Consider the following 16,614-nt stretch of genomic DNA (forward strand, 5'->3'; position numbering starts at 1 on the left):
ACATTGTATTTAGCTTCAAGTTACATTTTAACAGAGCCAGGAGCACGACCCCACTCCTTGAGCTCTCAATCCAGACTCCCCGCCCACAGTCAGCCGAACACCTCCGTGATCAGCTGAATGGGCGAAAACATAGTGCACATGAGATGCTCCGATCGCGGCATCCGCTATATAAAACATTATACTAATTGGTCAGTAAAGCCGCTGAGCATGAACAAGAGTGTTTACCATTCTAATAATATGCCGTACATAATAAACACATTTAATTGCATTATCTAGGACAGCTTCGAGTTCATACCTGAAGCAACAATTGATTAGCAGACGATCACGCGCAAAACCGTTGAATTAAATTCCTGTCCAGACATCATATGGTCACCGGGCTCCTCTCGCCGGTGAAACAGATAAACTTTAATCGGCGCAAAGCTTACCGATTACACTTCTCCCTCCTTTGAATGAAAGGCGTGCACTTACATCTAGAAACACTCATACTCATGTGATAACATCAGCAGTTGCAGCACGCGCCACGCGACACCATAACACCGTGGTCGCTAGATGATGCCTGGCAGCATCCGGCTGACTTTGACTGGCAGTCAGCAACAACGAAAAACACAAACACGTCATCGCACAGCATCGCTCACTTATCAACTATTTAGCTGAACAGGTATGGCTAACCGTCAATGATGGCAATGGGTACCCTGGGTCCCATCCCAAACACAGGCTAACCAGACCATGCTATTTACATCCCATGCCATGATGCTCTGACAGGCTGCTAGAGGGCTCCTACTCAAACTGAGTTTAATGACATTGACATGTCAATCAGAAAACGTCCCCAGAGATTGACCGAATCTAGCTCGACGCGCACACTCTCTTTCCATAAAGAGTTAAACAAATCTGTCGCACTCCGGCGCCAGGAGCCAACCGATTGTCTGCTGAGCTAGTTAAAAGGAAAATCAGGGCGACTGATTTTACGTTAATTTGAGCGCACCTCTTACCTCTTGCCTTTTGAAGCATTCATGTTAATCAGGCTATCTACAAGCCTGGAACAAAGCGATCAGGCGGTCGAGTCCGTCGCTCTGACCGTCTGGCTGGCACCGGCGGCGGTACCTCAGACCGCGGGGGTACCGGCGGACACTCGGGTGTCGGCACCGCCCTCTGAGCTGTGCCGGACGATTGCTCCTCAATCGCTGGCTCCTTACCTTGCACAGCTGTGCCGATGATGGGCAATCGTGCCCAGGCTGTGACACTAGCCGGGCCATCCGCTGACCCACTGTCCACGGAGACCGACTCTATCTCAATCTCTGCTGGCGGCGTGGTCTGAGCGCGTGTCACCGGTGACGCAGCATCAGCACCAGCCCCATCCTGACTCTCAGTGACCTCTGGCACAGGTGGGGTAACTATCGGCTCAGTTCGCGGCTTCAAACGATTATGGTGAACCAGTAATGTTTTCCTGGAGCCCGTGACCTTGATACGATAGTTCAAGTCCCCTACCTTTGCTACAATCATCGCAGCCTTCCACGGTCTCACAAACTTGTAATATTGTCCCTTCGGAACCACAGCTTTGTGCAAAAATACCAAATCTCCCTCTTTGTATTCAAACTCATTCATTCGTTTTTCGTAGAACCGTTTGTTTTTCCCATGTGAAGCGTCAGATACTTGTAGCGCATGCTTGTGTGCAATTCTCAAAGACTCGCGTAGCTTATCTACGTATTCAGTGACGGTCTGAGTTTGCTCGCGACTGGAACCTGGAGCTCAGCCTCCACAGGCAGGCGCGGCTCTTTACCGAACATGAGAAAATACGGACTGTAGCCCAGCGCACTGTGCTCGAGCGATCTGTACCCCAGCATCAACAATGGGAGGTGCTCGTCCCACTGATCGTGATTGGCGTCGAGATACTTCGAAAGCATGTCGAGCAGAGTCCTCATCATCCTCTCGACCTTACCGTCACCCTCTGGATGATAGGCACTTATCTTTGTCTTCTCGATGCCGAAAAGACGACACATCTCGGCAATCACCTGCCCCGTGAAATTGGCGGCACAATCGGAATGGAGCTTTCTCGGGCACCCGTACCTGGAAAAGAATTCGCTTACCAAAGTGGACGCTACTGTGGTGGCCGTCATATCCTTCAGCGGGAACACCTCACACCAGCGAGTGAAGTGATCGATCACCACCAACAAATGCTTATGACCACTCGGCGTCACTGGCAGGTTAGTCAAGAAATCAATCGCTACCGTCTCGAACGGCTCAGAAGCATGCAGTTCACCCAGCGCGGCTCTCGGTCTCGGCACCGGCTGACTTCTGGATGAACACCGCTCACAGCGCTTGCAGAACTCCTTGACGTCTGTCAACATTCCCACCCAGAAGAAGCGTCGGGTCACTGCTGCGTGTAACCTGTCCGGTCCGGGGTGACCGGCGGTCGGGCCGCTGTGCAGTGACGTCAGCACACCGGTCACGAGAGATCGCGGAATCACCAGCTGCAGCTGAAACTCATCTCTCGCCCTCCTGCGGTACTTCCGGTACAGGACACCGTCAAGAAGGGTCAGTCTGGACCACTGCCTCAGCAGGGGACGCAAGGACCTGTCGACACTGCGGCGATGTGGACGCTGTCCTGAGGAAAGATGCTTCACGATCTCTGAAATTGTTGCGTCCTTACCTTGCTCGTCTTTCATGAAACTGGTGGACCACAGACTCGCATTGATCTGATGGCACCACGCTCCCTCAGTCTGCACGCCTGCGTCAGCTGTGCTCTCGGGGCGCCGGCTCAGACCATCAGCTGCTGTATTAGTGGCCCCCGGGCGATAGGAAATGTCAAATTGGTAATTTCCCAAAACTTCAAACCACCTGGCTAGCATGCCGGTGGGGTTCTTAAAATTTCAATAGCCATTGCAGGCTACTGTGATCAGTACGTAATTGAAATCTCGCTCCCTGAAGATAGTGGTTAAAATGTTGCACAAAATGAACACATGCTAATAGCTCACGCTTCGTAGTAGAATAATTCCTTTGAGACTTTGACAGCGTCTGGCTGCCGTAAGCGACTGGACGCTCGACACCATTCTGCACCTGTAGCAAAACGGCTCCCATACACTCTCCACTGGCGTCCGTCTCCAAAATGAATGGACCTGCCTCTGAATCAAAACGCGGAAACGCAAGCACTGGTGACTCGCATAAGGCCTTTTTCAATGAATCAAAAGCAATTTGAGCGCTGTCCGACCATTCAAACTTTTGATCCTTAATCGTGAGGCGGAACAGCGGCGCTGCAATATCCGCAAAGTTCTTAATGTACCGTCTAAAGTACGAAGCTAGCCCAAGAAAACTGGACATCTCCTTGGCTGATCTGGGCACAGGCCAGTCACGCACCTTCTCTACCTTGACAGGATCGGCCTTGATACCCTCCCCTGACACTTCATGTCCCAGATAGGTGACCTTTTTCCGGAAAAACTGACACTTTTTCAAGTTCAAAGTCAACCCTGCATCCATGAGACGACTCAAAACACAATCCAGTGACTCCAGAACACTCTGAAAGGTTGACCCATGCACAATGATGTCATCAAAGTAACTCACACATTTTTCCGGTGCAATATCCCCTAACACTATGTTCAGCAGACGAGCACAGCTCGCTGGCGCTCCTGCGAGACCAAAACAAACTCGTGTGTACTGCAGACACGAGAAAGGTGTCACGATCGTTGCCTTTTCTCTATCCTCCGGTGCAATTGACATCTGATGGTAAGCCGAGTTCATATCAAGGGTACAAAATAGCGACGATCCCGACAGCGCGTCTAACGTGTCATCAATTCTGGCTATCGGATAGGCGGGGACTCGAGACACTGAGTTCAATCGACGTAAATCGGCCACTATCCTCGCCGACCCGTCCTTCTTGCGAACCACGCAAATTGGCGACGCCCACGTGCCCTCTGACTCCTCTAGGATCCCCTGTCTGACTAACTCGTCTAGCTGAGCCTTCACCTCCTCTTTGAGGTGCGGCGGAATTCTACGTGGGGCCTGTCTGATCGGAGGGCTGTCACCCGTATCGATTCGGTGCTCCACCAGAGTGGTGTGGCCCACGTGACCATCGAACATTGACTCGTACTTTTTAAGGACGCGAAAAAGGGCAGCTCTCTGTGATGACGTTATATCTACTCCCTCTAAGTTCGCTAATTCTTCCAAGTTCACAGACTCTTTAAGCTCAGACTCTTTTACTTTAGGCTCCTCTGAAAATCCTACCTCTAACTGAGCCAGCTCAGCGTGCTTGGGTACAGTAACAAAACGATCAGAGTTGTTTCGCAATACTAATGGAACGCTCGTGCCAGACACTTCCACTATGCTTCTCACAACCTCTAATCCCGGTTTATCCCATGAAGGTTCAATCAGAGCAGAGCCCCTGTAGTCGCAATTATGAGAAAACCCACGAACCACCGTCTCACTACCGGGTGGAACGGTAATATCTTTGCCCAGAACCACGGTTCCTACAGTCACTGCCTCCGCTGAAACAGATCGAACTGCCTCCGACGGCACAAAGCTCAGGCATTTCCGCTGCAGATCTATTACACAGGGTTGCACGTGCTGAAGGAAATCAATGCCAAACAGGCAGGGCACATCAATCACATCTGACACATAAAAGGGAACAGTCTTTTGTACGCGACCTATCTGAACGGAAAGGACAGTTCTCCCTAGGAGAGGCAACTGTTCCTGCGCGGCCGTCCGCGCCCGTGTCGCTGTCATGCTCAAAGTGGCGTTCGGTAAAGCATCAAACACTGCCTTATTGATAATGCTAATCGTCGAGCCCGTATCCAACAAACAGTTACACTCAACCCCACAGATCCTAGCCGGGAAGGTCATATCTGGGTTGAGCTGTACGCTGTCACCAGCATCACTTACTGTTCGGGAGGTGCCGCGGGACCCGGCCTCGGGCTTTGACCTGGGCCCCGGTCGGCGTTTCCCGACGGAGCTTGGCACACGGCTGCCAGGTGTCCCTTCTTACCACACGAGTGGCAGGTGCTATCACGAAAACGGCATCGGGACCGCACGTGATCAGCACCACCACAGGCCCAGCAGGCGCGCGCCGGTGCCTCGTTTGACCGGGACGGCTGCGACCCGCGGCGCCGTCCGGTCCGCTCGGGGCGTCCGGGGCCGTCCAGACGCCGCTCGAGCTGCTCGATGCGATCGAGTATCAGGCGCAACATCGGCGCCTGCACCTCTACCTGACGCACTGACGCGCTTCGCAGCACCTCAGCGCTGCGGATATTGCTCACCTTTTGCACGGCGGCCGGGAAATCAGTAATTCCCGCCATCACAATCTCTGAGCGATATTTCTCGGGGACGGCTGACAGAAAGTAGTTAAAAAGCAGACCATCAGTCGGCTGATCTGGGAAGGAGCGCCTTACCAGAGACTTAAACCGCACAAGGAACTCGTCCAGAGACTCGGCGGGGTCATACTTTAACTCGGTCAGACGAATGTGCGCGTCGATTGAGGTCCCCACTGTGAACGTTTCCCGCAAACCATTGAAAACGCTGTCGAGAGATCCCTTCTGACTCGAGCTCAGAGCATCATAAGCATCCCGTGCAATGCCTTCTAGGGTCAGTGGCAGAAAAGCCAGCTGCTGGTTCTCATCCCAGCCCTGAAGCCGACCAAACGTTTGAAAATCCTCACGAAAACGGGACAATGAGCCCTTCCCACCGAAACGGGGTGCCGGTACAATAAAAGAACTCATTTTAAATTCCTGCTTAGGTACCTCATTAACTGGTTAGCCAAACCTGACCTAGCTTTACAGTGATCTCTAACACCATTTCCATTGCGTATTCACTTTGATTTTTCGCACATTGCTCTGACACCACTACTGAATTGTTCATTGTCAAACACTCAAAACACAGTTCACCGACCCCGAAATCCCAGTTCCCCAGGCACAGTACCGTGAGTGCAGTGACGGCCAGTCCTCTCCATCCGGTGCCTTGCCTGCTGATCCTCGAATCAGCTGACGCGGTGCAGTGCAGCGCCAACGGGCCGCAGAGCTGGGCAGAGCTACGAGCCGAGTCGCGGTGGGCGATACGGCCGGCTGGTGCCGATCACCAGCAGCGAGGAGGTCGGACGCCAATCGCTATGGCGGTGCCGACTCGTCACTCGCTCACCACTCGCGCACCAAATCACTGAACACTGCACACTGAGCTCGCAGGCCGCAGCAGCGCGACGGCTGGGCCGAGATCACCGCAGGCCACTGCGCACTGATCGCTGTCTCTCAGCCTCCTCACGGACGTCACCTCCATCACAGCTGAGACGGCAGGTAGCCGGTACCACGAAGATTGAAGAAGCAAGGAAAACGGCGCAGCCCAAGACTAGGCTCCTCTTGCTTCGATAGCCCTTGGCTGACCAATCTCCAGGGGCGGCGGATTCCGGGGGGCAGGGTGGGCATCTGCCCACCCTGAAAAATCTCAGGGTGGGCAAAACTATCTTTTTGCCCACCCTGTTCTGGGTGGAGGCCCTTTGCTCGGAATAGAGGGCCGCAGGCCCTCTATTCCGTTTTTTTTTTGGGGGGGGGGCAGCCATGCTTGAAAGAGGCTAAAGGCTTCCGTGCAAAAAAAGGCACTTTCATGCAAAAGAAGGTTCCCTCAGGGTTACTTTGCAATTTAAGATGAGGCTCTGTCGTGACAGAAGACCCTCCCACTTCCCAGTCCCTGCAAAGAGAGGCCCTCCCAGAAACGGAGGAGGAACTATGTGTACGTAGGAGGCCCCTGTGCAAATGGGAGGTCCTCCGTGTACAGAGGAGGCCCTTCCTAGCACAGAGGAGGCCCCCTGAACAGATGAGGAACTAATCGTGCGCAGGAGGCCCCCGTGCACATGGGAGGCCTTCCATACACATAGACAAACCGTAGTATACAGAGGAGGCCCTTCCGAGTACGAAGGAGGCCCACGTGCACAGGGAGGCCCTCCATCTAAAGCGGAGGAGTGTCGGATACAAAGGAGGCCCCTTGCACATGGGAGGCCCTCCATGTACAGAGGAGGCACGTAGTATACAGAGGAGGCCCTTCCGAGTACAGAGGAGGCCCCCTGAACGGATGAGGAACTAAACGTACGCAGGAGGCCCCGTGCACATGGGAGGCCCTCTATCTAAAGCGGAAGCGTGTCGGATACAGAAGAGGCTCACGTCCACATGGGACCTCGGCTATAGCCTCACGGCTAGCTGGGAGGACAAAAAGTCCACATGGGAGGCCCTCCATGCACAGAGAAGGCTTCAAGGCGCGTAGTATATAGAGGAGGCGCTTCCGAGTACAGAGGAGGCCCCTGAACGGAGGAGAAACGAAACATACGCAGGAGGCCCCCGTGCACATGGGAGACCCTCCATGCATATAGAAAACGCGTAGTATACAGAGGAGGGCCCTTCCGAGCAGGGCTGCGGAGTCGATAGATTTACGGCGACTCCGACTCCGACTCCGGCTTTCAAAAACCAACTCCGACTCCGACTCCGACTCCGGGCAGAAATGTCGACTCCGATCGACTCCAACTCCCGACTCCGACTCCGCACACCTGACAGGGCTGCGGAGTCGACAGATTTTCGGTGACTCCGACTCCGACTCCGGCTGGGGTTTCCAATATCGACTCCGACTCCGACTCCGACTCCGGTCACAACTGTCGACTCCGACCGACTCCGACTCCGACTCCGACTCCGACTCCGCTGCCCTGCTTCCGAGTACAGAGTTTCTCCCCCTTGAACGGGGGAGAAACGAAACGTAGGTACGCAGGAGGCCCACGTGCACAGGGAGGCCCTCCATCTAAAGCGGAGGCGTGACGGATACAAAGGAGGCCCCTTGCACATAGGAGGCCCTCCACGTACACGGGAGGCGCGTAGTGTACAGAGGAGGCCCTTCCGAGTACAGAGGAGGTCTCCTGAACGGATGAGGAACTAAACGTATGCAGGAGGCCCCCGTGCACATGGGAGGCCCTCCATGTTAGATATGTCAATCGGATACCAACTTCTTGGTATACCGATACCGAACCGATACCATCTTGGTATTTGATATTTCAAGGCTGATTTATTTGGTATTTTGTTGGTACCATGAATCCTCACTAATGAAAAAGAGGTTGTGAATTTGGTAAAAAGTTGGTATTTTCCTCATATTCCCAAGTCGGTTCGGTTTCGGTATTTTCACATGATCATTGTTGGTATTTGGTTTGGTATCGGTGTCCCGACCTTCTGCCATCCTCGTATCTATTGGCGTCCTCTTGCTGGTCATCGCCCTTCTGATCATTGACGCCCTCACGTTGTTCGGGGCCCTCCTACATTGGCGCCCTCCTGTTAAATGTTGATGACGTGGTCATCCTACCTATTAGCGCCCACTTCTTAATAAACGGCCTCATACATATATTGGCGCCCTCCTGCTGCTCGCCAACCTACTACTATTAGTGCTATCCTGGCGAATGTTGATCGGGGCTCTCCTACCCTTTGGCGTCTTCATGTTGATTGCCGTCCTTCCACACATTGGCGTCCTTTTCTTGATAGCCATCCTCCTACCTATTGGCGCCGTCTTGTTGATTACCGCCCTTCTGATCACAAGCGCCCTCCTGTTGATCGGCGTCCTTCCTCCTCACAGACGACGTCCTATTCAACATCACCGTCTTGGGAAAAACGCCCTCTAACTATTGGTGTTTCTGTTTTCCTGTCATTCGCCGCCCTTCTACCCATTGGAGCCCTCCCGATGTTCGCAACCCAAGCCTACCTATTGGTGCCTTCCTGTCGAATGTTGATCGGGGCTCTCCTACCTTTTGGCGACCTCCTGTTAAATGTTGATCGGGGGCCCTACTACATACCTATTTAGCGCTCTCCTGATGATCTCCGCCCTCCCAACCATTGGCATTTGGCACTATCCTGCCGATCACAGCCCATCTACCTATTGGCGACCTCCGTTGATCGCTGCCCTCCTATCATTTATCTACTCGTAAGCTTAAGTATGTTTCCCAGCATAGCCGTTCTCTTGCACAATGTGATGCATTGCCTGGGAAAACTGATACAATGGAACGTGTATTCAGCACAATGAAGGAAGTATACCTACCAAATGTATGAGTAGATAAGTGAAACTTTTTTAAATATAAAGGTACTGTATTAAAGAAAGCATTTGCAAACGCGTTTCGAATATATCTTCGTCAGTGCTAGCTTCCTATAATACAAAATCAAAATGGTACAAAAGCTCACAACTCATCACAAGTACACACCCAGACCGCAAATCACCCCTCCTAAGGTGTAAAAGCCCCTTATGGTTGACACACTTTGAATTAATGCCGACTCCTATATATACCTACCAAAGCTATTTACGCTCTAACATGGATGAAACCCGTCTTGGTCTTAACTGATTGATTTTACAACCATGACTGGTGTTTCTGAGGATTGTTGCTGCTATGCTGCTGCATTCTCGCTGTGAGCTTGCATGCTTTCGCATCTCTTGCTCCGGTGTCGATTCGATACGGTGATTTGGTGTGGATGCCGTCACCAATAAACTTTTTCTACACCGTCACCCATGGGCAGAACGTCTCCACCAACCTTTATTTTTGTCCCACTAACTTTGCTTAACCCGCGCCCTGCTGGGGGTCCTGGATTTCCACGCCCTGCTGGGGGGGGTGTTTGAACACCCCCCCCTTCTAACTCGGCTCCTGGGCCACGTAGCGATACGCGGAAGGCGGCGTTCGAAAGAGCGTCAAAAATAATGAGGAAATCACTTCGGTCAATTTTTTGGTCAGGTCAAAGGTCAGGTCACCAGAGGTCATTGAAGGCAAAATTTCGCCGATTTCCAGGTCGAATGTCGAAAATTTCCAAGAAGCCAACGCATAACTCGGGAACCAATAGAGCTACAGCGCCGCGGAAAAGCGCATTCGATAGCCCTATTAACGCCCTTTCTGAGTAATTCTCTCAGATTTGACCTACCGTCAACGGTTTTGCCTGCAGGGGGCAAAAACTGCAAAAATAGCCGATTTTTTTCGGAAACAGTTTTTCTGCAATAACTTTTGACCCAAGCCTTGTACGAGCTTACTTTTACCGGCATCGTGTTCCTCTCGTCAAGACGCATCGAATGAACTATAACTTGACCTTGAAAGGTCAACTTGAAAATTTGACCTCAGGTCAAGGTCATGACCTGACCGGAAAGGGTCATGTTGCATATCAGTCGATCCGTATCGTCGAGCTGAACACATCTAAGGCGTTTTCATCGCTCTAGCATGCCTCTATCAAAAGTAATTTGCGAAAAACTGTTAGATACCATTCGTGACCTAAGATGACCTCAGGGCATAAACAGGGGTCACGGACACCATTTTCATGTTCAGTGTGTCTAAACCACTTGTAATTCAGTGTTTGGGAGTGTTTATAATGTCTTTCGTCCAAAAGAGGCGCATTTCAATTTTCTCCCATTGACTTATAATGGGGAGGTCGCAAAATTGACCTGACCTTAGGTCATCGATATCAAAATTCTGAGATATACATTTTGTACATGCTATTGCTCTTAGCAATCGCTGAAAGTTTCAAAGCGATCGGTCACTCGGTGTAGCTATGACAGACATTGAAACTTTTTATGAGGTGAGGTCACTTCAAGTGACCTGGTGACCTGACCTTGAATGACCTTGGTCTGAAATTTTCACAACATGTGTAGAATTGATGTATGATAAGGTGTACCAAAAACGGCGGCGCTCCGCGCCGCCGTTTTTGAGATATTCGCGAAAAACCACAAGGGGGGGTGTTCAAACACCCCCCCCCCCCAGCAGGGCGCGGGTTAAGGGACAAGAAAAGCTTCGAATGGTGAATGCATAACAGGTGTGCCTAAGAAGCAGAAAAAGGTTGTTTTTTGACAATTCTACGGGACTTCGGCGCGGTATTTAAAGAACGTATGGTCGAAAGAAATTTGGTACCCACATGCCAATCGCTTGCAACCTTTTTGTCGCGTGTGATATTAACCCGCGCCGGGCCGGTGCTCTGAGATTCCGCGCGCCGGGCAGGGAGGGGAGGTGTCTGAACACCCCCCTTCTAACTCGGCTCCCGGGCCACGTAGCGACACGCGGTAAGCGGCAATCAAAAGAACGTCCAAAATAAGGACGAAAACACTTCAGTCATTTTTTGGGTCAGGTCAAAGGTCAGGTCACCAGAGGTCACCAAAGGTCAAATGTTCACTATTTCAACATTTTGGAAACTGCCAACGGCTATCTCGGGAACCGATAGAGCTACAGCGCCGCGGAAAAGCGCATTCGATAGCCCTTTTACCCTTTTACAGACCTTTCTGAGTAATGTTCTCAGATTTGACCTCAGGTCAACGGTTTAGCCTCCAGAGGGCGAAAACTCCAAAAATAGCCGCTTTTACGAAAAACGTTTTTTCGGCAATTACTTTTGACTCAAAAGAGCCATGACATTACTTTTGCACACCATCGTGTTCCTCTGGTCGAGACGCGTCGAATGAACTATAATTTTGGCTTGAAAGGTCAACTTGAAAATTTGACCTCAGGTCAAGGTCATGACCTGACCGGCCTCGGGGACATAACGAGGGGTCACAGTTGCCATTTTCCGGTTCAGTGTGTCCATTTTACCTACATTTCGATGTTTGAGAGTGTCTAGAATAGCGTTCGTGCAAAACAGACGCTTTTCAATTTTCACCCATTGACTTATAATGGAGAGGTCGCCAAATTGACCTGACCTTAGGTCACCGATATCAAAATTCCGAGATATACATTTTATAGATAATGTTGCTCTAATCAATCGCTGAAAGTTTCAAGGTAATCGATCAATCGGTGTAGCTATGACGAGCATTCTTATTTTTTCTGAGGTGAGGTCACTTGGCGTGACCTGGTGACCTGACCTAAGGTGACCTGGGCCTGAAAATTTCACAACATGTGCGGAAAAGATGCACAAATAGGTGTGCCAAAAACGGCGGCGCTCCGCGCCGCCGTTTTTGTGAGATATCTGCGAAAAACCGCAGGGGGGTTGTTCAAACACCCCCCCCCCGGCCCGGCGCGGGTTAACCCGATACCAAGTTTCGCAGCACTGCGCGTCGCCGCTTTCCTTACATACGCAAAAAAAACTGGTGGCGTGGTAAAAAACGCCCCTCCCCCTCCTCAGCGATCGTTAAGGATTTTTTTTTTATCTCGCCACCGTACGGCGCCCTCCTTGGGTGAGGTGGCGCCCTCATAACCTTTGCCCCCCCTTCCTTCGCGATATTCTAAACACGCCGTTGACTACAATTTTGAACTTTGTTTTCGTTGAATTGGCTGGCGGAAAAAATATGCTTGTAGAGCAGATTATGCTAGTTGGTTTACTTCGGTGATACACGTTTACCCCTCCGTTCGTTCACTCATCAGATCTAGGAGGCCCCTATACACAAAAGGCCCCTTTTCGCCAGGAGGCCCCCACGATATCTTGCCCACCCTTTCAGAAATACAATCCGCCGGCACTGCCAATCTCCATGACGGCTCGTAACTGGTCCATCTTGCGATCAACTTGCTGAATAAACGTGTTGCAGCAACGGCGCTCAGTCGACACTTCCAAAGCCAAGTGGACCGAGGGTCGACCGTAGCACAGCTCAAGAAGCGGAGCTCAGTGCTAGGCGCTAGCGGGAACAGACGGCACAGCTGGACAGTCGCTGTGCAGCGGCCAACATGTCGCAGTCTTCAGTCGGGACAAAAGGCGAAGTCGACCGACCTTACCGGCTAACTGACAACTCGTCAGAGTGTTGCAGAGCCGGAAAACCAACAGCAGACATCTTGAACTGACGATAGCTGCTCCGAAGATTTCAAACAGTCAGCTTCATCTTGAGGCCGCGAAAGCCGAGGACGTCGGTTCGGGCTCCAAGCTTCATTTCGACTAAGTCGATCCCACCGCTGCCACCAAATGTAAACCCGTGTTTACTGAAGGTGAATCGACATAATCAAAAGTGAAGAACATTACATTGTATTTAGCTTCAAGTTACATTTTAACAGAGCCAGGAGCACGACCCCACTCCTTGAGCTCTCAATCCAGACTCCCCGCCCACAGTCAGCCGAACACCTCCGTGATCAGCTGAATGGGCGAAAACATAGTGCACATGAGATGCTCCGATCGCGGCATCCGCTATATAAAACATTATACTAATTGGTCAGTAAAGCCGCTGAGCATGAACAAGAGTGTTTACCATTCTAATAATAGGCCGTACATAATAAACACATTTAATTGCATTATCTAGGACAGCTTCGAGTTCATACCTGAAGCAACAATTGATTAGCAGACGATCACGCGCAAAACCGTTGAATTAAATTCCTGTCCAGACATCATATGGTCACCGGGCTCCTCTCGCCGGTGAAACAGATAAACTTTAATCGGCGCAAAGCTTACCGATTACATATAGACGGTATCCAGTATCTATCAAATGGTATACCTACCTAAGCGTATATACAGAGGTCTATGCTAAGCGACTAACCACTGAATTGTCGGTAATGGTACCTATAAAACGTAGGTTCATTGGATATTTTATGAATAATTATATAAACTGAGACTTTAACGCAAACAGAATAAATGCCTACACAGATATGCAGACTCAGATATCCCTCAGCTTCTGCCTTCAACTGTTGCATAATGTAGAATATTCGCTGACTATTTAACCAAAATAAAAGACGCTGCTCAACAGGCGTCCTATAGAGCGTCCAGTACCGTTAAGTGCTGAGAACAAAGCGGCCACAGCCAGCTCCAGACACCAGCCGGAAAAGGATAGCTCTGACGCTGATAGTGAGACAAAGGAGACTTCCTTTGTCAAGGAGCTCATAATTTATATGACACGTCATCCTCGAGTGCGATCATAGCCTAACGACAAGAACAAGAAAAATGTAAATTGTTTGAGCACTCGCGAACACTTAGCGCCACATACGATGACATGCGATGACCTATCCAGAAAAGGGGAAGTGCTGCCTGGAATCTCTCTCTCTCTCTCTCTCTCTCTCTCTCTCTCTCTCTCTCTCTCTCTCTCTCTCTCTCTCTCTCTCTCTCTCTCTCTCTCTCTCTCTTCCCCTCCCTCCTCTCTCTTTCTCTCCCTCTTTGTTTCACTCTCGCTCTTACCTATAGGTAAATCCCACAATCACACGCGTTGTTGACTCGACCTCTCACACAGCCGTTGTACCACCTTGCAACATGCAGGCCACCTCGTCTCGGTTCTCCGCCGTCTCTTTGTGTCTTTGTGTCTGTGGATTCCATGAAACTCCCTCCTCTCTCACACAGTTCTCGGAACCTCTCGACACCTAATGGGCGTCATGGGTGCCATTCCAGGCTGGCGACACGACTTGGCCATACCGCCGCCGGGGGCAGTCGCGATGTTTCGAGCGGGCAGGCGGTGTCGGGGTGCCATGCGGCCTACCTTGGGTCTGGCGTCGTGCCATCTCGATCCAACTGGCCCGGAGGCGCGGCTGGCACACCCACCTGATGGCAATCGCAGTGGCTAACTCACCTGACGGCGGCGGCGGGCTCCTGAGCTAGCTGGTCGGCCGGTGCGGCGCTCCCACTCTCAACCACGCCACGCCCAGTTCACTCTCTGCACGGCGCTCGGCGTGCGCGTCTCACTGGCTCCTCTCGCGGCCCGCACCTGCCGCCCCGACGGAGTGCTTCGATCGCCGGCTCGCGTCGACCACGACTGCGTAACGTCGGCGCCGACGACGACCGACCGCCGCCGTCGGTCCGACGCGAGCGGCGGGTCGTGACTGAAGAGGTGTGGGAGCGGCGCCGGGAGGAATATGTACCGCCGCGAGCCTGGAGGCGATGCTGCCTGCGCCTCCGGTGACGAGCTGAGGGGCGGGGCGGGGCGTGGGGACAGGCGTGTGCGTGTGTCGGGGACCGGACAGGACATCGTGTCAGATAGAGACACAGAGGTTAGTGTCGACACCGAACAGGAGGGAACAGGACACGTGATGGATGGGGACACAGGAGGGCGGTGACGAAACACCACCTGGCCCACAATGCGTCTCCTGACGTCAGCCGACCACGGTGTAATGCCAGCAATAGGGAGTGACTCATAAAATTTACTCATGTTTTCTTTCGATATACACTGAAAAGCAAATAGAAATGCTTCCGAGTTGCGATGTGCAGAGGTTGGATTATTACTAGCCAGACTCGCAAGTTTATACTATAATCGCAAATGATTTACGCGGTAGCTCGCAAATTTACTAATGCGGGTTTTTCAAGTTTTGTTTTTGTTTCGTCTCAAAGCCAGGTGCGCGTAGGGTTGTTTATGTCATTGCATGCACTTAGTCCTCGAATAAAAGGCAACACAATTTAAACTATTAAAGTTGTTTTCGTCAGACGTGAGCTAAAAGACTTTTCATTCAAGTTCGTTAGGCTTTCAACAACAGTCAACGCAGTTATTAGCGCTAAAGTGTTCTCACGATATTCGGCGGTATTGTAAGCTGCTTGCACCAGCATGGGCAGAAAATCAATATCTCAAGTTGCGCTAAATGGATGGACGACTTTAACTAATTAACACCCATGTAAACTTAATGAAAAAAAGCATCAGAAAAATAGCTGAAAATTGGAAACGAGTGCTTTCAACACAGCGAAACAATGCATGCCCAGGCACACCTATAATCTAAATTACTGAAAAGTAAGCGGGAACGAGGAATAAATATAATAGAAGGCGGCCAGCTATGGGAAGAGTAGACAGGCGACAGAATCAGGAAAGAGTATGGGGGTGAGGAAGAGGGTGGGAGCGTGTGTCCGAGGCGGCTACCGGTGGATATTACGGCCCTGCACGTGCTGGTGATTTAGGGCGGTTGCAATAACCCGTCTCCCCCACCACTGTTGACAGCAAGCTCCCACTAGAGCGGCTGGTAAAATGAATTGGTCCCTCACCGTTGCCCGTGGTGAGAGCTAAATTAGGGAGAGAGAGAGAGAGAGAGAGAGAGAGAGAGAGAGAGAGAGAGAGAGAGAGAGAGAGAGAGAGAGAGAGAGAGAGGGGAGAGAGGTTATGACAAAAATAGAGGTAGTTGTAAAGTACACTTGTTCTTTCTTCAGCCTCTTTGACCTTTTCCTTATGCAAACAGCGGTGCAAAAGCATTACAGTCTCAATTTTCGTTTCATGTCTGTAATTCGTCTACAACCTTCACCGCAGTCACTCTGTCGTTGAACCACTCGGCAAGAGCGTTTAGCTTTGATCTAGCCTGCAGTCCGGACTGCGATCGGCCCAAAATAGAGCGGCCCGCCTAGCGAACACCATTCCCCCACCTTCGGCAGTAAATCATCCTGTGCCAGCACCAGTAACGGCACCACTGCATCACCAGACGCGGGTCACCAGGCACCAGCCGTTCGCACAGGGCCGGGAGCAGTGACCGAAGTCCCTCGCCCACGACGGCATATCGCCATGCGCCAGACGCACGCTCCGCCGAATGCTCCTTCCGCTCGGCATGGCCCACCGCGCCGCCGACCGCCGCGCAACAGATGCCCATATTGCGGGTCTGTCGAATCGGTTGGCGGCCGTCCAACGGTGGCTCGACGGGTCGTAGGTCCTCGGCGGGGGGGGGGGGGGGGGAGTTAGTCCCACGTGAGTCAGAGCGTCAGGACCGTGAAGGCGATGACAGGGGGCTGGAATGTGTCCAAGGGCTGTCCAAATTGGGGATGACAGCGTGATATGAACGAGGATGACATCCAGGCT

At 51.7% G+C, this 16,614-nt stretch overlaps 1 protein-coding gene across 1 annotated transcript in view; it reads right to left on the bottom strand.

The window, feature by feature from the left end:
- LOC122370947 (blood vessel epicardial substance-like) overlaps window positions 1-14,606 on the bottom strand; it is a 47,905-nt gene extending 33,299 nt beyond the window's left edge. Inside the window, exon 1 of the mRNA XM_043346937.1 lies at window positions 14,422-14,606. The gene's annotated coding sequence lies outside the window, so the exon portion shown is untranslated. The remainder of the gene's footprint in view (window positions 1-14,421) is intronic.
- Between the last annotated feature and the right edge of the window lie 2,008 nt (window positions 14,607-16,614).

The sequence above is a fragment of the Amphibalanus amphitrite genome, unplaced genomic scaffold (assembly GCF_019059575.1).
Source record: "Amphibalanus amphitrite isolate SeventyFive unplaced genomic scaffold, NRLGWU_Aamphi_draft 001188F_arrow, whole genome shotgun sequence".
Lineage (NCBI taxonomy): Eukaryota > Metazoa > Arthropoda > Thecostraca > Balanomorpha > Balanidae > Amphibalanus > Amphibalanus amphitrite.